The 23757-nt window shown below is 41.7% G+C and overlaps 1 protein-coding gene across 10 annotated transcripts in view; it reads right to left on the bottom strand.

Annotated features, from left to right (window-relative positions):
- The window catches only part of LOC143695114 (uncharacterized), a 235485-nt gene that overhangs the window by 85217 nt on the left and 126511 nt on the right, over nt 1-23757 (bottom strand). For 4 of the 10 annotated variants that reach the window (XR_013184047.1, XR_013184049.1, XR_013184043.1 and 1 more), the window contains one exon: nt 22888-22996. The exons of 4 other annotated variants lie outside the window; for them this stretch is intronic. The gene's annotated coding sequence lies outside the window, so the exon portion shown is untranslated. Of the gene's footprint in view, nt 1-7682; nt 7838-9000; nt 9154-9572; nt 9723-22887; nt 22997-23757 lie in introns of those variants that run through there. 2 more of the 10 variants (XR_013184042.1, XR_013184045.1) reach the window with 2 other exon arrangements.

Here is a 23757-nt window from a genome sequence, read left to right as displayed (position 1 = left end):
CACTCATTGTTCTTTATCGTTTTGGCTCTCTTCCAGTCCCTCTAGGTTTCTCTCTCTTTCCAAACTGCTTTCTGCATTCTCACATATGTTATAGAAAGTACAATGATTTCTGAGAAGTACTTCAATTTATAACAGCTTTATCTGAAAAAGAAGTTGTCCAGTTTGTAAAGGAGATGAGGGGAGCTTGTTGCTCTGGCTCTCCTTAGTGTTTGATTGTAAACTTTTGTTCTTAGCAGAAGATCCCTGTGTGCATAGTACCACTGAAGGAGAAATGGGTGCCTTGCATTCAATTAGTGGGAATAATTATCTGTAAAACTGTTTGGGTTTGGAATTGCTCTGGCAGCACAATAAATATTTAAAATCCAGCACACATCAGACCTGCCAACATCTTTACAGTGAGCACAGAAATTCAACTTTGCATTTTGTCACAAAAATGATCCATTTTTCCAATGCAGCAGGAAAACAGTAAGGTGATGGTATAAAAGGCATTGATGTGACTGATTTTATCTGTGGTTTTAATAGAATCTTACCAAATGTAATAAATTTTGAAAATTACTGATAGGATCTGCAGAGTTACTAGAATACTTCAACCCCTCTGATCTATGTGGCTGCAGGTTGGAAACAAGTTCATAACTTAAGAGCTCAAGCCATAAAAGCTTAATTAATTTAATCATTATAGGAATAACTCTCCCAGGTTAAAACAAAAAGGCCAAGCTCTATCTCTGATGTGCAATCATGCCCCTTTGCACTGCACTCTGGATCTTGCAGGAACAAAGTGCTCCAAGGCTTGGCACAGACTGAGCTCTGCCAGGGCTGCCTGCCCTGCTGCTGGATGTGCCAGGAACTGGCAGGGACACACCAGGACACTTCCAAGGGGAAGCTGCAGCCAGTCTGCACCTCCTCAGGGCCACTGGTGCTGCTGGAGTGCAGGGATTGCACAGGAGACATTTTCAGAGGTGAGACCAGCACAGGAGCATCCTCAGCCTGCGAAGGACCTGCCCTGGCTGCTGCTGCTGCTGCTGCTGCTTCACATCTTGCTGGCCATTCCCACAGAATTACAGCCAGGCTTTGTGGAAATCACCCTTCAGAGCTGGGAAGGTGTCAGAACCCAGGAAATTCCTCTGGCTGCCCTGGAGGGCTCAAATCCCTGCCCAGGGGGCTCAGAGACCTTGGTACAGAGCCCCAGACCCCTGTGCCTTTGATTGAGCCCTTGGAAAAAAACAATTACTAATTGTATATGAAGAATTACAAGCCACAAAAGTTTAAGTAGAATGATAGTGAAGTTATCATGGGGTGAAAAATAGATTTTTGGGGTTTTTAGAATGGGGGTTCAGGGGGCAAGATGGAGGAATCTGGGCATGTCCAGCCTTTCTCCTTCTTCTTGGCCTCCATCTTCTGCTGTGATGGTGGCACTTTTAGATTGGTTTAGAGTAGAAGCTCAGTGTCTAACACAGGTGCTGGGTATTGGAAAGTAATTGTAAACATTGTACAGGTAGTTTTTAGTATAAAAAGATAACCCTGCCCTTGGGGCAGGCAGAGTGCCTCTGTCTGACCTGTTGAACAGACCTCAGCAGGGCAGGAGAAAGAATTTTATAGATAAGGAACAATAAACAACCTTGAGACCGAGAAATTAAGAGCTCTGACTCCTTCTCTGACTGCCAGGCTGGGAAAAGAGACTTTCTAACACATCTTGGGGTCACTCTGTCCAGCTAAAACCCCTAAAGGAAAGGACCTGGGCATGCCAGACACAGACTTGTGTCATGCTCAGAGAATTCATAGCAGTTTGGGATTGCTGGGGAAACCAGGTGCCACTGCATCCAGGGGCTTTGCCTCCAAAGGTGAGAACAGCAGCAGGCTTGGTGATTGGGTGAGCAGCCTCACAGAACCATTGCTTGGGAGTCCTTTATATTTGGATTATTCAGGGACACTCATTGAGCTTTCAGTCTGAGATTAGTCTCTGAGAGAATGCAAACATGCACTAGGGCATGAATGTATCGATACAATCATGGATTTTTCAAGGCTGTTGTTTTCCTTTCTTCTTTAATAATTATTCTGAAGTGAACTGGTCATTCAAACAAAAAATGGCATAGTCCAAGAGGTTACCTAATGTTTAAAGAGAGATGGAAATATGTGTATTGAAAACTATTAAAAAAAAAATCTAAATCTTCAAACTTTTCTGGGTATTGTATTTCAAATTATTTAACATTTTTTGTTCTTATTGATAACATCCTTCAGACATGTAAATATGAGAGATAAGCCCTGCTTATTCTCAAACGTGTTACAAGATATGCATCTTTAGTTGAAGAGGGAATGTTGTTATCAAGCCCTGAGTGCAAATTCAGAGAATGTGAATGGGAAAAGAACCCAAAATTGTGCTGAGACTGAGAGAGACTGATTTAGACCAGCTCCAAGCAGAGACAAACCAAGTCACCTGAGTGCAGAACTATGACAGTTAAATAAATAAATGTTTAAAGCTTCTGTACACCCCAGCTACCCCCATGCTTACTCTTTTAGGAGTTTTGCATCTGTAGGTGCAGGAAGCTTTCAGAGAGACATCTAATTAAATTCTCCCTTTGACTCTTGATTTTCATTGCTTTTACTGCCTCCCCAATACCAACAGCAATGAGAGAAAGCTGCTCATTTGACTTTCAGAGCTGGGCTGGGAATGTGCAGGTTTGGGGTGCAGTCTGCCCTTCAGTGGCAGAATTGTTGTCACCATTATTAACGATGACATTTTCTCTCTTCACGGGTTCTAACCATGCCCACCATGATCTCCATGGCACATAAATATTGCAGCCTACAGAGGGCTGAAAGGCAGATTTACAGGTTTTAGATTTATCTTGAGTGCAGCTCCTCAGTGAAAATTCTGACTTTTGGGGAGGAGGTTATTTTGGGATTGTTGATTTGTTCCTTGAAAATCTGCCTGATGAGCATTTCTGACACAATTGCAGAGCTGTGCAAGGCAGTCTAGCAAAAATAACAATCACTTCACCTGGAATGTTCAACATGTCCTGGTTAAGTGCTTCTGTCTCAGGTGACTAAAAAAGGTTTTCTCTACTCCAAGTCTTTGTTATTAATGCTGTAATAATTTGGTTACACAAACCCATCAGTTATATATAAGTATATATACAATGGGAAGGGATATATATACAAAGGAAGAGATATTTGTAAAATCAAAGCACCAATATTTTGTCTTGCTTGTTGATTAAATGGATCAAAATTTGCCAGGCCTGGGAATGATGTGAATTCCAGAGAGGCCAAGGAATCTGCTGGCTGTTTGGTAGCTAAGGTTAAAGAGAAGATAAAATGTGAAGCAAGTGGCTTGGGGGACTTGAAAAGGGAGGGATTTGTAAAGGCTGATTGCTGGTACAGATACAGCTACATGTGATAAGCCTAGTTTTATGTCTGTATTTACACATTAATTGTAATCCATCCATGGCATAATTAAAGAGGCTCAATACAGGGTTTTATCCAAACATCACTTGCATCAACAATAAGCTGAAGACTTTGGAGTACAGGCAGTGGATTCACTTACAAGGCTGTGATGGCTCTGATTGCCTGGGGTTTGTGGCAGGCAACTTTCTTGTTTAAGGACTCTCACTACAGCTTTTCAGAGATTCATGTGCAGAGATTTATTATACAGAAATGCGAATTTAAATGAGCATAAAGTGAACAACCTAGAAACCCACATTATTATTACTTATTCTTACTACTTCTCTAATCACTCTCAAGCATCTGTAATGCCACAAATATGTCTCCTGAAGCTGTGTAAAAGGAGAGGAGCATCTAATGAAATGAAAGGCAAAGAGACAGACTCTAAAAGCTCATTAAGCTGCTGGGTATTTGTTGTATTTCAGGCATGTAAGCAATTTCATTGGCTTCACTGAGATTTCTGGAGTAGATCCACAGAGCAAAACTGGATAAATGCTATTTCTTACCCAGTTAATAGTCACAGAGGAAACAAAAGGAGAACAAAAGGAAACTGTGTTAATAGGATATCAGAGAGGGCAGAAAAGGGAGTTTAGGGAGAGGTGAATGGCACAGTCAGAGGGGCAGAGCATGTGACAGGAGTTATGCAGAAAGGGCACACCAGGACCTCAGAGAGGACAAAGAGAGATTGACCTCAGCTACAGCATCCTCCAAATGCCAGCTGATAGCAATTGTGTCCATGGTGCAGGGAACCTGGCAGTGCTGATCCACACATCTGCAAATGGCCATGCTCTTTTATATTCCATATGCAATTTGTTCTGGCTGTTTCTAATCTGATCCTTAAACAAATTATGGGTCTGGTTTGGGCCAAATATCTCTTTCTGTAGTCTATCTGCTTCAGACATTTCTCTTAACAGAACAGAATAGAGTAGGATAGAATAGAATGATCATTCTGTGATCTATGATCTATTTATCTTGGGCAAAGGCATCCTTTCTTTCTATTGATTTAAACTATGGGCTACAATAGATAGTACAAATCCTCTTAATTAGTACTCCAAAAATATATTTAGAACCAGTTCCACATCAAAATCAAACCTGAATGTTCTGTGGAAGTGCAAAGCTAGCAGAGCCAGAGTATCCATGAGCTACCTTTTCCCACTCCCAACTCTCTCCATGTCCTAAGAGCATAAACTGGGATGCTACACCTCAGATATTTAATTTCTCTTGCTTCCATGTCATTATCTTCCTCTAGATCTGCTCATTTGGGTCTGTTTCTCTGGCCTTTGTTCAACGAGACAGGTTTTCAACATCAGTCCCTTCCTCACTCACTGTTGCACACTAATCATCCAACCTTGTTGTCAGTTCTTGGTTCATTGGTAATAAATATAGATTAGAAATTTTGTTATTATTTACAAATCAGCAATATGTGTACAAAACTCTGTGTGCATGAACAGATGGATGCCTGTTATATCCAGAGGCATTTTTACATTCAAGACTTCCTTATCTGTGGGATTTTTAGGGGTTTTTGGTTTGGTTTGGCTTATTTCTTTTTTTTTTCCTCTAACAAGGGAGACTGAGTTACATACAATAAAATACTGGTACAGTAACAAAGGTTAAATAATTAATATAAAAATATCTATTCAGAGGCATACAACGATTTACATTCAAACCCCGAATATTTAAAAATTAATAGAAAATATTAGCATGTTAATAATTGAAATCACAGGAATGTATAATGAGATTGCACTTACTGCAGTATATTAACCATTATCTGCAGCCTGATAGGAAAATGTTTAACCTCAGAATAAATAGGATGTGCATTCTCTAAGCCCCTAAGGCTTTGTTACTATTAAACCAACGTGATCCTTGCAAACGTACACGCACACATCTTGTGGAATCAGAAATACAACATGTACTCTCATTGCAATTTCCTTTGTCTGAAAATAGTCCTTTTATCTGTAAATCTGGGAGGGAAAAATGAAAGCACTGAAGAGTGACTTAACTACAAAAGAATGCAATAAAATTAGCACTACATGAATGTCATTTTTCTGAGTTCTTCACTGTTTCACATACTGTTTCCTTTATCTTTCAGGAAATTCTGGTGTAGCAGTTCAGCAATCTCACAGCAGAAACAACATAATGACTTTTTTTGGTCAAATGGTTTATGACTTCACACCTACACTGAGAGCTTTAACCTCTACCCATATTTATATTTGTCCTCTATTTCTTCAATTCAAATGTCCTTTCAGAGAAGATTGGTTTCATGCAGAGAGTAGATAAAAATCAGAACCCATACCTCACATGCAATAAATTCGTCATATTTATTATGTCCCCAACACTGGCGAGTTAGAGGGAAAAAAAAAATCAGCTTTTAGTCCCTAACATTTAATTCATATTCTTCTTACAGCTAAAATTGTAAAAAGGAACTGGGAGGAAGAAGGAGATGTTTTATTTGTTTTTTTCCCTTCCAGTCTGTGTGTTTTTCAGAGCTACAAATATTGAAATATTCATATTAGGAAGGTTGCTAAGTTGCTGTGGCCCAGAATGATGAGAAAAAGAGTGACAGGATGATTACAAAGGGTCTGGTGCAACTGTGTTTGTTAAACAGGGAATGGAGCTGTAAAATCCAGCAATGCAGAGCTCCAGACACTGCCCAGGCATGGACAATAGGAGCTTGGAGAGTCTGGTGCTGCTGCCACAGCTGGAAAACTCCTTCAGCAGCTGGGAATGCTCTGTGGGACAGGGCTGGGGCTGCCCAAGAGGGAAACTGCCTGCTCTGGCCTTCAGGTGCCAACTAAATCCTCACAGCAAAAAGCTGGCAAAGGAACACATGCAATTAGAAAATGAAATTTTTTCTTTCCATCATAAATGTAGCAGCGTGGAGAGTTTTGCCCATTAATCCCTAGTAACACTTTTAGGGGTTTACAAAGACATTTAGCACCAGGTTCTGATTCAGCCAAGGATTTCTGACTCACTTGAGCTTAAAGAAGTCCCAAAGACAGCACTCCCAGGCCTTGTTGAGTCAGAGATGTCACTGTACCTCAAAAAGTACATCTTAGGAGTATTAAATAAAAACAATAATAAAGCCAAGTTATCTGGTTGCTTTTAATAATTTGTTCTTTTCTTTCCTAAGCATAAGAATGCCTGCACATGTTTTTCAAGTTTTGAGTAAACTTCATACAGGAAAATACAGGGCAAAAACGGTCTATAGATCACAAGGGATATAAATCCTTTATGGGTTCAGTATGGATTTTTTCTATTTGAACATCTGACCCTGTTATGAAAGATTTACATGGAGGAGTAAGTCAAGTATAATCATTTTCAATGATCTGGAATTACTCAGCCTATGTGAAACACTTGTTTATTGCTCTGTTGATGTTTATGTGAGAAACTAATAGATTTTTCTTGAAATATTAATGTGGAACAATAGAAAGGAGTGAAAAAATATCTGGTTTGTGCTGTTCTGTGTTAAAATTAAATGCTGCATCAAAGGCTAGCGTGTTTTATCAGTGCTGGGAATGAAATGCCTCTGCCTTTCACTGCCCCCACACCCAGCCCTGTCTCAGCAGCCCTGGGGTTGGTGTGGCAGAAGGTCAATGTTTGCAGCTCAGAGTCATGGCTTCTGAAGGTACTAAGGAAATCTTGGGGGTTTAGAGAATCGGATTCCTCCTATCTGTGAGTCCCTCTTAATGCTGAGAAGCGTGGCTGAAATTCACAGCCTCTCCTAAAGGATGTTGGCTGCTGTGTTGCTGTGTTGTGCCAAACTCCTTGTTGTGCTCTGAGATGAAAGCAGAGTAGACTTTGCTGTCATTAGACATCAATGGCATTACTTAAGACACAGAGACTTTTCTTTTATCCTGTTACACCTGATGTTTTTCAGAGTGTGTGTGACCAGAGGAAAAACACCCCATGCTGAAGCTGTCTAAGGAACCTGACAGTGAAAGAGCAGAGTCACTGATGCTCCTCAGTTCCTGCACTTCAGGGAAGTGCAGTGCTGGTAAAATCAAAGTATTGAGCTGAGCTGGGCCATTTTGTTTACCAAAGGTGCACATCCTCTTCTTTTCCTCTGTCAATTGACTAAAGCTGCCTTACTGGTACTTGTAGGACTTTGTCAGTTACTAACCTCTGGACTTCCTCTTTTTAATGGTTTTTATCTGTTGAGGTGGTTTTACTGAAAGTCACAAAATCCCAGAATCATTGAGGATGGAAAATCCCTCCCAGCCCACGGAGTCCCAGCTGTGCCCGATGCCCACCCTGTCCCCAGCCCAGAGCCCTGAGTGCCACCTCCAGCCCTTCCTGGGACACCTGCAGGGATGGGCACTCCAACACCTTCCTGAGCAGCCTTTCCATGGGGAAATTCCTCCTGATGTCCAACCTGAGCCTGCCCTTGAGGCCATTTCTTCCTGTCCTGAAGAGAAGACAGAGAAACTAAGGAGTCCTGCTCTCCTTTGTGTCCTCCCTGCCTGAAGACATACAGTCCCTAGAACCCCTATTCCAACCAAAAAAAGGGAATCTATCCTAAAAATGTTTAAAACAGATCCTTAAAGTGTAAAATGAAACCAGTTAGAGGTCAAAATATAAGGAAAAAATGTTAATATGGAGGAAAAGTTCAATATCCTCTGAACCTCCATGAAGGACTTAACAGATGTGGGGGAACAGATGTGAATCCTGAGGGCAGCTGGATGTAGAGACAAGATTATTTTAGGTAAGTAAAGGCAGGTGCTAGAGGTTCTCTATATGTGGCTCTGTGCTGGGCTATGTGAGGAATCAGGATAAGCAGCTGTGAGTGCCTGGAGTTCCTCTGATACAATCAGCCCAGAGCCATATCTGAAGGGTTTCCAAATGCCAGAGCACCAGCACAAGGACATTAAACCCTTAAAAAGCCAGATATTCAATGAATTAGAATTTAAAGACTGGAATCAGACATCAGAAAACCATTGTGGAGAAGTAAATGATATTTAAAGGGCAAGTGGTAAAGAAATATCACTAAATAAAAATGTGAATTCCTGTAATAAAGCTGAAACTGCTGTGATTTTTAATAATCAGAAAAATAAGAAAGAACAGGTACATGAGCAACTGGGAAGACAGGCTGGTGGCTCTGTGATTTTTTGGTGAGTTAAACCATGGAGAAAAATTGTTAGGGAGAAAAGCACCAGGGAGCCAAGCTGCATCTCACACCCATGGCAAGGGAAAAAGAGTTGGGGAAAACATTTGCACACAGTAGGACAATACAATGGGAGAAATGTCAAGGAAAATTAGTCATGATTCCATGATGCAAAGAGCTCTTTTATTGTACACCAGTTCATTTATATATACTCTATTTTCAATTTCTATATACTGAATTTTCCAAGCCACACAATCATCCCACTTGTTTCATTGCACTGCTTTAATTAAAAGCAGCACAAAAACATCCACTTCTGAGTAAATCCCTGTATAAACAGCCTCAGATTTAAATGCTTATCTTATATCAGATTATTGACAGGTTTTGCTAAATTGGTATAAATGGATCTGGGAGCATTTCCAGAGAGATTATAGGGATTCAGTTCATGAAGTGTGTGCTTAAATACTTACATGTGTGCTAATCAATAATGTGTCCATATATCCATGTATAGGGGCCTCACTGTATGAGACATTTCACAGTGTTAATTAAGATTTTACTGTGAAGTACTCCTTGTCATAATTTCTCACTGTTCAGAGATTTTTCATTTGAAAAGAAAAAAAGAGCTGAAAAAGAGACAAATATTTTGTCAAAAATTCATTTTGCTCTACTATGGGCTATCAGAAAATTTTGATCTTCAACCATCTCACCATACTTCTATGTTAGGAAAAGAAACAATAAAATATTGCTTTATATTTTCCCTGTTTTGCTTCTTTCAAGCAGGACTTCAGGTTTTCAAGACAAAGTTAGCTCACATTTGAGAGAATTCCTATTCCAAATATTTCAGATAGGAACACGACTACCTTCCTGCCTTGTGATTCAGAATCTGTGATTTTATTCCAGTCTCATTGTTTCAATTATATGGAATTATGGATTTAATGTCCTTAATGCAGATATGCTTCAAGTATCTTGATCCTCCACCCCTTCTCCTCTGCAAAATGACTTAGAAATGATAGAAGCCATGGGCTTAATTTTAGTACCTTACCTAGATCACTGAAGACCTGAATTACAGAAAATTCCAAACCTCGATGCTCCAAAAATTAACTTTTCTTCAAGTGTCTACTTCAAAATTCGAGCAAGTGAGGAGGCATCCATGAGAATTGGTTCCTGTGGAAATGGCAGCCTGTGTCTGAGAAGCTGTGAGGATTTCTGCTGAGAGCCGCAGGCATGAGCCAGCCAGCACATATGCCAGCAATAACAGCTCACTATTAATGAAGTGTCTTTTTTTCTGCCCGTAATGAAATTAATTCTTGGCTTTAGAACTCTGCCTCGCATCGGGGAAAGTAAATAGAAGATGAGCAGAAATGGCATTTATTCATTAAAATTGCAAAGCAGCAATTAAATCCTTTTCTCCTTTCCTTCTGGATCATCTGTTCTGAAGCAGCTGAAGTGGGGCCCATCTCATGGGTCAGAGTGATAACACTGATAACTGACCAGGTGATAACAGCCCCATTTTGGACCAGCCTCTGACATCTGGGGACTTGTTTGTATTTGAGCATGTTTGTTTTCAAGAAACAAACCCCCTGGAACAAATCCATGTTGAAGAACAACCTGGAGAAGTCAGGAAGCCCCACCATGGGTGGAGGAAGGCTCTGGATCCCCACATGAGAGAGGAGTTTAAATGGGTGCTCTGTCCCACAGAACAGGGCTTCTCATCTCAGCCATCACAAACCGACACAGATGCTGAGCTGGGCATCTCCCTTCCTCCTCAGCACATCTCAGATCCAACCCCAAACTACTCCTCAAGAGATTTTAAGGAAACTGAGGTGTCCAGGAAGGACTCCAGCCCCTCAGATGTCCATGGGCAGAGGAACCAGAGCAGTTTGCTGACAGTCCTCATCCATCTGATATTCAGTGTTACTGGAACACTTCAGCCAAAAGTGCTTGTCAATGGGAGTTAAGTATCATCATCCTCATAGCACACTTCTGAACACAAGTGCAAAACAGGGAAGGCATTTTTGAGATCACTCAGCTCCTGTGAAGCCCTGCCAGGACACAGACCCATCACAGTGAATGTTTCATTAGCAACATCTGTTCTTTTTGACATCCCATATTCTACACTTCCTTCCACTTTTCTCCCAGTGACATGGATCTGGCACAGCCACTTTGGTCTGCCCTTTAAACCTTCCCTGTGCTAAGGAATGTCTTTTTTATTCCCTGGTAGACACTCAGATGGTGAAAGGGGCATACAGGACTCCAACAACAAATTGGTTCCATAAGTAGCTGCTGGTATCCTGCAGTGACTCAGTCTGAGCTGGATGAATTAAAAAGCCCAAGGTGATGCTCCTCTACCTCTGCCCCCACATCATTTGCTACCATTCCATATGTTCCATCCTCTTCAAAAAAGGTACATGTCATCCTAAAATAATTAAGAATTTATCTCTTTTCTGGGAATGACAAACACGCCTTATGAAGATGAGGAGCTCACAGTGTGACAAGGATAATTTATCTCATTACTCACATATCAATCATGCAACAGGATAAGGCAAAGGCATGGACAACAGACCACAGGTGAGGAATTAAATGGGTTAATGACACAATTAATATATTGCCTATTAATACAAAACCAGCTTCCCCTGCAGCCACATGGGCAACAATCTGAAAAAAACACCCAAACAAGCAGCAGAACTGAATGATTTTACTGCTGCCCAGTAAATCATTATAAGCTACACTAGTCATAACATCCTGGAATCTCTCTGCTATGTGATATCTTACCTGAATAATAAGTCTGAGATTGGTTTAATAGTTTATTGCTGAAACACTAATTTAATTAAAATATTCTCAGAGCTCTCCTGCAGTAATGCAGTGTGGATTTATATCTACATTCTGCCTGGGGTCTCAGTGAAATTGCATCAGACTTGCCATGTGTGTGGCAATCTAAATCTACAAATGTAAATGCTGAAGCTTCTTGCCTTACCAATTTTTCATCACATCCATCAAAATATTGCACGATAGCATCAGCCTTTTGAAATGGGAGATCTGAAAACTTCAATTTGGTTTCTTAAACAAGGAATTTGTTGAGAGCTACTGCTCCTCAAATAATGCTTTGATACTGATGGATTTTGATTTCTTCTTTTTTGTTTCTCTCTCTTTCTAGTTAAATAAATTTTACCAAGAGATCTCCAATCAGTCTTCTGTCTCTAATGTCCATTTTCTCAGTGTTGAAGCATACAGAAAAGCACTGCAGATGTGTATGGAAAGCATATGGAGACAGGGAAATAGCTGTTATAATACAACATCAGAGGAAACCACCACAATGCTTAAATGGGAGCTGGGAACTCAGAATTCAGATCTGCCTATTAGCAGCTACCCAAAACCTCTGACTTTGTGTCATATTTATTAGTGGGTGTTAAATGATGGGACAGGCAGGGAAGAGCTACATTTGCCTTTCTTGGCACCCATAAAGGCTCAGCAGCAGCACTCATCTGTATTAATGGCCAATACAAAGCCTTCTGAATTACCCAAAGGCTTAGGATCAGGCCCTGGTATTAAAAGTGCTTTATATTTTTGAAATCAGTAGTTAATAAATAAGGGGCCAGCAGATGCTCCAAGAAAACAAAGCAGTATAGTCCCTGGGATTTATTAACCAATAAAACTTGTTGTTATTGTGAACTGCAAATGGTTTCCTCTGTGCAGCTCTTTACATCAGTTTTTAACAGCTCCTATAGAGAAGAAATCTTTTTTCATTACATTATTGGTGTACCTGGCCCCAGGTAAGTGGACAGAGAAATGTGGGAACATCTGAACTGCTGAGCTCCAGAGGGCAAAAGAGTGTACACAAGGAAGAGCAAACAAAGCCCACAGCGTGGAGAAGAGGAAAATTAGCACTTGTTCCAGGAACAATCCTCCTTTTCAGCCTCCTGTTGGGCTGCTGGAGACTGAGACAGCCAGGCTGGTGGGAGGGGAGCAGGGGACAGAGTGTGACCAGAGCAGAATGTCCTGCACTGCCTGATCACACCTCACACAGGGGGGAGAGCTGGGGTTTGCCACCCTTCCCAAGACAAGGCATAATTTCCCTTGAAGGAATGTAAAACTGAGTGACTCAAATGGTGAAATACGAGAAATCTCAAAAATAGCCCAAACACTCATCCTCACAAAACAAACCCCTCTCTCAAACTTCTCCACATCTCTAGGGTACTTTAACCCCTTAATCCACCGCCTAAGCATGACTAACTTCCTCAACAGAGGACAAAACATTGCTTTTCACCTAATCAATCTTTCCTGATACAAAATACCAGGCCCAGAAGGACTGTGGCCAACTTACAACTAACAGCAACCAAATCTGCCACCACCCTCCATTCCAGCCTAATCAAGGCCTACTTAGGTTCATTCACCTTATCCATCCTCATCATCCTCATATCCATATACAGAAACAACCTCAATCTTCGTAAAAACCACCAAATCCTAAAAATCATCAATTTGAGGGCCAAAGAGTGCAGAGGGCAAAAGAGTGTACACAAGGAAGTGCAAACAACAAGAGCAAAGCCTACAGCGTGGAGAAGAGGAAAATTAGCACTTGTTCCAGGAACAATCCTCCTTTTCTGCCTCCTGTTGGGCTGCTGGAGACTGAGACAGCCAGGCTGGTGGGAGGGGAGCAGGGCACAGAGTGTGACCAGAGCAGAATGTCCTGCACTGCCTGATCACACCTCACACAGGGGGGAGAGCTGGGGTTTGTCACCCTTCCCAAGACAAGGAATAATTTCCCTTGAAGGAATTAAAACTGAGTCACTCAAATGATGATGAACTTCAAAGATTTAAAACGTGAAGAAAGATGGAGAAATGTTAATGTACAGCCAGCCCCATAAAAAGAAAGATGATGAATTTCTCTTCAGCTTGCAAAAGATTTGGGAATTAGAATTATGTGTCTCAGTCATTTCTCCTACTTTTTCTCATTCCTTTTATTAACACATTAAATAATGCCACTCTGGGCAGATCACACAGTGGCAAAGGGTCTGGGGAGGTGATCTTGGGTAGTAAAACTGGATAAAAAGCAGTCACCATGCATGCATGGGCATTTCTGTGCAAAATATTCTTCCTCAAAATTTGGATTAAAAGGCTAAATTGTGTTCCCAGAAGAGGAAAATTGAAACATTGTCTCAATTATTTCAAGAATGCATTTGGTTGTTTTGTCTTTTGAATGTTTCACTTCCATATTATTTATATTTCAAACCACAGTGTATTTTGTTTTCATTAGAAAAAAGTTGACAAATCAGCAGCTTGAAATCATTTTTTTCAGTATTTTTCCTGAAGCAAGAAGTTCAAAAATGCTATTTTTTTCCAACAGTTACCATTTTCCAAAGGAGACAAAATTCTCCAAAGGTCTATTTCAGCACCATTCTGTGCAGCCTGACACAGCTTGATCCAAAGGCCACTGAAGTTAATGAAATTACTTTTGCTGGGTTTGGTAATTTGGGGTCAAGCATTTTACTGACAGAAAGAGACTGAAATTCTACTGTGATAACCTGAACTGGACACTGACCATTGGCCAAAGAGGAGTAGAAGTGTTCCACAACTCAGAAAAGCTCTGAGCTTGGAGAACAGTGGCAAAGCTGGTTCTAGACTCCAGGTGTAGATGGCAGGAGTCAGCAAATGCTGAACTGTTAGAGCTGCACCCCTGAACTGTGTCCAGAGAGCCCTGCAGGGGCTGGAGCATGTCCAGGGCAGGGAATGGAGCTGGGGAAGGGGCTGGAGCCCCAGCAGGGGCTGAGGGAGCTGGGCAGGGGCTGAGCCTGGAGCAAAGGAGGCTCAGGGGGGCCCTTGTGGCTCTGCACAACTCCCTGCCAGGAGGGGACAGCCGGGGGGTCGGGCTGTGCTCCCAGGGACAGGGACAGGAGCAGAGGGAACGGCCTCAGGCTGCGCTCAGGCTGGGCACCAGCAGGAATTTCCCCATGGAAAGGCTGCTCAGGCCTTGGCAGGGGCTGCCCAGGGAGCTTGGCAGTGCCCATCCCTGCAGGTGTTTAAGGAAAGACTGGACATGGCATTCAGTGCTCTAGGCTGAGTGACAAGGTCACAGGCTGGACAATTTTCCAACCAAAATATTCTGAGATTTCCTACCTGATCTCCTGAAGTGTCTCAAGGAATGGGGTGTGGAAGAGCTTCTGCTTGTGTTTGAGGAGATACTGCAAAAATGCCACTGCTGCCTTTTTCAGAAACAGCTCCTTGAATGTTGCCTTTTTTCAGGAATGTGTGGAAGTGTGAAACTGGTACTTGCCATGATTGATTGGCAATCAAAACCCTTCATGTAGGAATTGTGGCTACACCAGACTTGTGTGGCTTCTGGTGAAAATAAAACTGGTTGAACTTCCTCTCATTGGCTTCACCCCATTATTTGCAGTGCTGTGGTTTGTGTTTTCCTCCCTGTGAAGTGCAAAGGTTTTTACTGCAGCTGCTTCTCCTCAGCAGCATCCAAATCCCCTGCTTGGCTTTTCCTTTCATGCAAAGGCTTTTGCTTGTTTACAGCACTTTCTTGGCTGCCACTGTCTCACAGGAGTGCCCTGCATTGCCCCAATCCCTGCTAACACACAGGTGCTCCTCTTGTGCAAAGCAGCAAAAATTCTCTGTGGGAACCCCCATGTGCTGCTTCTTGACCTAAAGGAGCCTGGAGACAGTCTGGCTACAGCTCTTTATCTCCCTCCACTAATGGGAGGGTGTCCCAGAGGTGGTAGAGGGGCTGGGTGTGGGAATAACCAGGAAAAGCTGAGCCACACCCACCCATCCCACTTGTAGAAAAACCAGCAGCATCACAAAATCACTATCACAAAAAGCACCATCACAAAAGCATCTCTGGTGCTTTCACAGTAGACATGAAATACCTTAAAAAGGTATTATTATTAATTATTATTACCTTAAAAAGGTATTAAAAGTGGAGAACACTCAGAGTAAGCAGCAGTTAAACATCTGCTTTCATGCATGTCCTGAGACAAAAATCACACTGAATAAGCTCTAAAAATACACAAGTCCAGTTATCCCAGAACCACAGTTGTGTGAAAATTCACTAGGAAAATTCAGTATCTGGTCAAACTGCCCAGCTTGCAATTTTGCCACAAGACTTACACTTGGGCCAGACCTCCCACTGAAGCTTAGATCAGTTTTCAGGTTTACATAAAATTGCTGTGGTGATTCTGAGGGCTTTGTGCTTTGTAATTCTAGGTATTAGATTGTCAGCTTGTAGAAAACTGTACAGCTCAGCTTCACTGGTTTTGGTGAAATGATGCTTATTTACACCAGGTGAAAATCAGGCTGGAATGTATAAGCCTACATGAGTGAGAACAAAAGGGCTTCATAATCCGGAGTTTGCAAAACAAAAAGCCCTCTGCTTTGCACAAAGAACTTTGGATTTGAATTATCTCATGCAAAGTGAGCATAGTTGGCTGCACAGACACTGAAGCCTGTACTTTTGGCTTGCCAGACTCAGAAGGCTTACAGACCTGTGAGAGGAATCCCTCCTAATAATTCTTAGAATAGATTCAAGTCATATTTAGAACAAAACTAGCTCTGGGAGAAAGGCAAGCAAAACCCAGCTGTGGCTCATTCATTACTTGTATTCATAGAATTATTAAAGCATAAAACAAGAAAAAAAAAATCATCCCTCAACAGACCAGTGGAGAATTGTTATCATCTTACTAGAAGCCTCTAGAATAGCAGGATTTAAGGAATAAAGAGGGCTTTTTAAAATTGAAAATTGCATGTCTGGTAAGCAGAGAATTTCAAGGCAATGAACAAAGGCAGCTGGAGGATGTTACAGCCCTGTAGGATCGTGGCTGCAGTGCAGAGATTGAACAAAACAAAAAACTATCACCCAAAAGGCAGTGGCCAAAATAGCATCTATGAGGGACAGGTACATCTGGCTGGTGTCTTGGCACAGGGGCACAAAAAGGCACAAAGATGTTTCATCAGCTTCGTTCCCCTCCTCTTCCAAATCCAATTGGCTTCAGAATTCTTTATTGCAAATTTTCTTTGAGGTGATGCTTCCCAGAGTGAGAGAGAGGATCCTTTCAGTCAAAATAAAAAATAAGAGCCCAGCTCTGTCACCCTCAGTGGGAGATTGTGTTTCCTTTCTCCCCATAGGCTCAGCCAGATACCTCCTGCCTCTCTCAGTGTCCCTCTGGCTGATCCTGCTCCTTGTCTCTGGCACAAACTCCACTCCTAATGGCACAGCGTGATTCAAACTGAGAATTTCAGAAGGAGGAAAAGAAAATAATGGACTCTGCTGACTTTTACGTTGCCATGTTAGTGAAATTCAGGCACAAGAGACCCACAGTCACAGACTGCACAAGCTGATTTTCATGCAAGCACCTGCATGGGCAAACACTTGTATTTTGAAAATCCAAGCCCCATGTGGCAGGCTCTCCAAGGCCTGTGCAACCAGGGACATGCATTAAAATACCTGTAGTAAGGACTACTTAAATTGGAATGATATGCCAAATATACAGGCCCTTTGAAAACCTGATTTCATGTGTCAAAATTCAATCTCTTTTAATCTACCTTAAAAAAAAACAGTTGGATTTCTTAAAATGAAACTCAGAAGCCTGTGATTTCTGGCTAGAGAGGCAGCAACATTCTCCCAGCAATTGAGTCAATTCTCTTGAAGAGTCATGACTGTTTGCATAAATGGAAATGACAGTTTATAGGTAAATCCTACCCAGTGTGGAGTCCATTCATTTTAAATGTTATGCTCAAAAGGCCACAGCAGCATAATAATGTGAAGGCAGGCATGGAGCCTCCAATAAAGCTGCCCCCACTGGGTCAGTGCCATTGCATGGTGTGCTCTGGCTATTCCAGAGTGATTAGACACTGGGTGGTCAATCAGAGCTCAGCCTGTCTGTCAGAACTATCACACCTGAAGGCCACAGGTGTGACTTTTACAGAGCTGCTTCTGGTCTCCATTCTCAAAGGGTGTAATACCCATGTGCCTTGATGAGGAAGCTGTTCTCATTCACTCAAGCATTCCTTAAAGTGACTCTTCTGCACACAGCATCTCACACGTTGGGTATTTATTAACAGTACTCCCCTGGTGCTCATACCTCAAGGCAGAACTGACTTTATTTTTTTTTTCCTTCTCTCCTGTGGTCATGGAGACAATGCAGTAGGAGCTCTGCTGCTTACAGATTTCCACTTGCACAGTCTTATCACTTGATGGCAGATGGTTTGGGGGAATCTTAGGGAGAAAAGAGCTCTGCTAATGTCACCATTGTATCTTGAACTTTAGTCTTTCCCCACTGTATGTTATTTGTTAGCAAAACATGGACACCAGAGCAGCAGAGCAGCCTGTCTGAACTGAGAGAGCAGCTCTCCTCACCCGGGGAGACAAACCACAAATAGCTGTGTTTTGTATATCAGATGGAAGAAAAAAAACCAAACCAGCCACCCAGCTTCCCCAAAACACTCCCTTTTAGTAGTTCTGCAAATCATAGAGTCAGTAAATGGAGAAAACCTGTTATATTATTGAGTCTAAACATGAATCCAGCACCACCATGTTCATCACCAAACCATATTCCCAAATGTCACATCCCCTGCCTTTTGAACTCTTCAGGGATTTTGGTTCCACCACTTCCCTAAACAGCCTGTTCCAAAAGCCAGGGGTTAAATGCTTCTTAGTAACAAAGTTAAATATAAAAGAATGGGTTTAGAGAAAGGAGTCCAAAATCCATCCCCCCTCCAAAAAAAAAAAACAAACCAACCAAAAAACCAAACAACAGCAACAAAAACCAAACAAACAAAAAAACCCAAACAAACAAACAAACAACAAAAAAAACCAAAAACAAAACCCACATGAGTAAGAGCAGAAAAGTAGTGGCACAAGGGACCAAGAGGAGTGTAGCATGCACAGGAGTTGCACAGTTCTGCACAGAACAGGCAGCATTCCTTGGGGTCAAACAGCACCAAGGCCCAACTATTACCCAGCATGGCTGCAAGGGTGGCCAGTGTGGAGCACCACCCTCAGCCTGGGGTCTGCACAGAGAGCAGAGCATCTCAGCCTTGAAAACCACCCAGCTGTGCCAGTGCAGAGCTCTCCCAGGGCAGTTAAGGGTTAAGCACTTCTGGAACACCCCAGGTGCCATCAGGTGCTGCTGCTGTGGCCTCCCTGGGATGAGCTGTTCCTGTTCCTGGAGCCCAGACACCAGCTCAGCCCCAGGAGGGGATGATGGTAATGCAGCTTGGAGTTTATGGATAAATTTAGGGTTTTTCCTTCGTGGGCAGCTGGGTTTTTTTTGGTTGGTTGGGTTTTTGACACATGGCAACTTCTTTAGCAAAATCCATTAGTGCCAAGGAGCTGCCTCAAACAATATCTCTCATCTCTGTTACAAAAAACTTCTGAACTTAATCACAGTATTTTTGTGTTCCCCTGTGATTTCAAGTCCATCTTAACGGTTTAGGAATGGTGCTGAAGGCTTCACAAACCTAGGGGTTTGCATAATTCTTGAGTGTATTTAAACCACATCTCCAAAGCAAGCAAAGTCTGATTTAAATATGTAGGAGCACAACAGAATTGCACTGATGTCCCAGCAGAGAACTTGAAAGAGACACAAACACCAATCCCATTAAGATACAGAACTCAGCCAGGAGTCCAACCCACTTTTATGAACTCTGACTGCTCCTTTCAAAGTTATTTTAGCCCAGACAAAGTCAGCACTGCTCACCATAACAACTCATGGTTTCATACATGCAGAGGACAGGCTACTTTTGGCATTTCTCTACTTTATGTAGGACTTTGAATTATTTTCTGGGGATCTTGGGGGAATTTTTCCTGACTGGAGTTAAATGAACTGCAGTAGCTCCTGTCCTAAGCAGAAATTGGTTGTGTGAGAAAATAACAAATCTCTGTAAATTCTCTGGTCCAGTCACTGACAAAACCTTTGGTTTCTGTTTTTAGGCAGGACCGGGTTTAGCAAAGTTTGGACTCACTGAACATGTCCAGGCAATCCAAACCATCTTCCAAGGAACACAGGAGGGCTGTAGAGATTCTTCACAGTATTGTGGCAGGACACCAGCACCAATCCTATATATGTTCTTTTTTCTATTTGATGACTGCAGCTGAGTTTTACCAGTGACATTCAGGAAACAAATCACAGCCTGTTTGGTTTTGTACTGGACTAAAAGTCTATTTTCCCATAGAATTATCCATTTTACAAATTTTTGCTAGAGGCTCAGAGGAGATTTTTACATGACCAGGAGGAGATTGTTATTGCAGTCAATTCTTTCATGAAATTGTGAAACAGGCATCATCAATATTTAATGTGAGTAAAATTATAGCTGTTTTGTACTAAAATTCATGTATACAAATTAGCACTAAAGGAGACTCTTCTGCCTTCTGAAAGATTTTAAAAACACAGTCTCAGAGTACAAGTCACTTCCACTGAGGGTCTTCAAACTGGAAACAAATATTTATTGCAGAATACTAATAATATGTTTACACTTAGTGACTGTTTCAGAGAACTGTCAGATGCTTCTCTTTCTCTCCAGAAAAAGGCATTTTCCATCCATAAATAAAGATGCAGAAAGTATTGCCAGAAATTTGGTGTGCATTGCTATGATTTCAGATTAGGCACGTTCCTGTTAAAAATGGGACAAATCTGACATTCCTTGCCAAAGGAAAACAATCTCACAGAAGTGGATGTGTGTTCACTTAGGAGATCTCCAGACCTTCAACTATTTTGTGATTTTGTGACTATGAGGAAGAGAAACTCTTTTCTATACTGCCAGAAAAGCCAATATATTAATTTGTTTTCACAGACTCATAATGTTTGGGCTTTTTTGTCATCTCAAATCAGAATAAAAACAAAGTTATGAAACATTTTATTTTGATCATCAAAATGTTTCAGACTGACAAAATATGCTGCATTGTACTCTAATAGAGTAACACAATCTACTGCTCTTACTAAATATTTCAGTATGCTGAAAACCCCAATGAAGGCAGCAAATCCCATGCACCATTTTTATTTATTATCTTTCTGCATAAACCTTTCCACTGGAAATTGTTCCCCCCCATAGTTTGCAGGTAGTTTTTGTTGAGGAATACATTTAATGCAAGCAGCTTGGTGGCATTGAGGTGTGAGTGGCTCCTGGATGGACAGACAGGGAAGGTTCTTTAGCAGATTTTTGTGTTTTCCTTTTTTTCCTTGCTTTTTTAGTTTGGGGTTTTGCTTCATTTGTTTGGTTATTTTTTTTTGTTTGGATTTGGGGTGGGTTTTTTGTGTGGCCAGGAGTTTGGTTTTTTGGGGTTTTTTTTGGTTTTTTTTTTGTTTGTTTGGTTTTTGGCTTCTTTTGGGGGGGGAGGGGTTTTATTTGTTTGGTTTGGTTTTTGTTTTTGGGATTTTTTTGGTTGCTTGCTTTTGGGGATTTTGGGGGGTTTGGGTTTTTTTAATTTGTTTTGGTTTGGGGGTTTTGTTGATTTATTCTTTTTTTTTGGTTTTTGGGAGGTTTGACTGGTTTGGCTTTTTATGTTTTGAAGATACTTGGAGATAAATAATTCTATCTAAATGGAGACAATAAAAGAGAAGAAACTGCTGGCAGAGATAGAAGGAAATGGGTGGCAGAGCAGGTACCACAGGTCTCCCAGGGAGGTTTGCCTTCCTAACCAAATCTGCTTTCCCTGCAGCTTCCAGCACCCAGGGACAGGAGCCTGGGCCAGTGCAGCAGCAGCTCCGAGTCCTGGCTGCAGCTCAGGGACAGAAAGGTCCATTGCCAGCTGAGGGAAGATGACAATTCCCCGGACCAGAGGAGCCTGTGGGTAATGGAATTAACTAACACATGCTGCTCCATCATGCTGTGTGTGCAGCATCATCCCAGAGCTGCTGGAGCAATGGGAGCAGCTCCATGAATCCTCCCTTCCATGGGTGGATCAGCCACAGTGCCACACAAAGCCACGTCTATCCCCTGCACACTTTCCTATTTTGTTACACAATTCCTTGTTTCTAACAGCCTGCAGCTAAGCCTGGGTTTATTTGTCTTTCTCAATTATCACAGACCACTGCATGCAATAATCCTTTTATACATTCTTGTAATGAGATCATAAAATATGACCGGTTCCTTGCTGAAATGTATATTTATCCAATTAAGAAATAGATAACTACTAGTATTTATCATTAATTACTATCTCCCAGATACAGGGCAGGCATTTGCATTTTATGACATGCCATCAATAAGTAAATGCAGAGCCAAGCTCATCTCCTGCAATTACTAAAGGTGCACCTCACCCAAAACGTGCCTCACTTCAGGCACCTGTATTAAAGAAATGTGTGGTAAAGCACACAATGGGGGTGTAGGACACGTTTAGATTGCCAGTGTTGCAGGCAAATCACAGGCATGGCACTCCTGCTGCTGTGCCACTGGTGACCCTGCACAGCTGTGCTGCTTCCCCACCTCCCCTGTGGTGCTCTCCTGTTCCTGAGAGCTCTCCTGCTCCTCAGAGCCCAGTTAGACTAAAGCTGGATAGAGATGTTTTCCTCAGAGCAGTGTCAGCCAGCAGCAGGGAAAGCCCTGGGGTAGACACAGTCACGCTGAGCAAAACCAGCTTATTTCATTCAGGGAAGTGGCAGAAGCAGTTCTGACACCAGCTCTCCTCTGCTGGTAAAAGTTGCACCCAGAGCAGAGCATTTTTTAGCAGAGCAGCCTGTCTCCTTGGTGAATGGCTGAAAGACTGGGATTCAGTGCATTCTGTCTGCTGCTTTGATTATCAATTTTCCCAGTAAAGACCAGGTAGTGACAGAGGACATGATAAGAGCACTGATTTATTGCTCCCCTCTGCAGCTCTCCCAGTATATATCACAGCAAGCCTTTGCTAAAGGGACTTGCTCAGAGGCCTAAATAAACCCAGTGTTACAAAGTTAGGGCTTTGTCTACACACAACAGTTCAATTTCTTTAATTACATCATAAACTGTATTGATAAAAATGTTCCTTTGCTGCTATGATACACTCTCAAATATTTAATATGCTCAGCTGGTCTGAGGCAGCTTCACAGGGGTAGAACTAAAAACATACCAAATAAAAAATGATATCATTGCATTTTATAAGTTGTTCACACTAAATTAGGTTCTTGCAGAGAAGGTTTAAGAGCTAAAACAAACAGGAAAAAGAAATTCTCCTGCAGAAGAGAATACAAGTAGATAAAAATTAATTTTTGATGTCCACCATGGAGTGACAGGTAGAAGACCAAGTACTACAACACAGAGAAAATAACCTAGTTGTTCCTTCCTAAACAATGGAGCATCATGTGCAAAAAATTCTCTTGGAAAGGCAGACAAACCCAGAGAAGCACTGGAAAGTTTTCATCTTGGTCTTTGGAAAGTGAAGAACTCACCCTGCTTTTTCAGCTCAGATTGAAGTCAGAGATAGTCAGAGCTGTCTGAAACTCTGCTTCTTCCCAAAACCAGACAAGAGGAGAGGACTGGCAGGGTAAACTGTGGCTCCTGGAGGTGGCAAGAAAAAGTTGGAAAGGATGGAATATGTAACATAACTCTGTTCTCTCACTGTATTTAGCCAAACAGATCGTGCACTTTGCTTGAGAACTCAGACAAATGCCAGATGATGATAATGAATTTTTAGTCCAGCCATGCAAAATCTTTTTTTTTTTTTTAGTTTTGTCAAATTTTTAATTAAAAGTATTTCATTTTTAAAATGTGGTTTATCAGCATCTTTCAGAAAAAATGCAGTCAAAACTGCAGGGCAAACAGACTGTCAGGAAACATTAGGTTGTATGTGCCAATCTGGACACAGTCCTATTGTCACTGGAAGAAAGAAAATCCCAATTTCCCTCCAAGATGAATATTTGGTACACATGGATTCAGAGGAACCAGAATGAGACCAGACTCTGAGACTTCTGCCCTTATTATGATATTTGCTATACCAGACATCAAAACAAAATTAGAACAAAACCAGTGTTTGCTATCAAGGCTATTTACCAAAAACTTAATCAGAGAAAACAGGGGCTCTAAGAAGGAGGAATTTAATTGATCCAAATGTCCTGATTTGTACTGGATAAGGACCTAGAGGTTTATAAACATTGTGGGTACTCCCTGGTGAGAAAGAGAGAACTCAACTCAGCCTAAACAACATTGTGACTTAGAGATTCTCTCTGCCTGTGCTTTTGGATGAATGGAGTGCAATGTATGCACACCTGGCATGCAGAGACTGAGCTCCTGAGGAAAGGAGCCACTGCAGAAGCAGAAGG

This window comes from Agelaius phoeniceus, chromosome 12, assembly GCF_051311805.1.
Source record: "Agelaius phoeniceus isolate bAgePho1 chromosome 12, bAgePho1.hap1, whole genome shotgun sequence".
In the NCBI taxonomy this organism is placed as follows: Eukaryota; Metazoa; Chordata; class Aves; order Passeriformes; family Icteridae; genus Agelaius; species Agelaius phoeniceus.
This window is presented reverse-complemented; position numbering and strand designations above follow the sequence as displayed.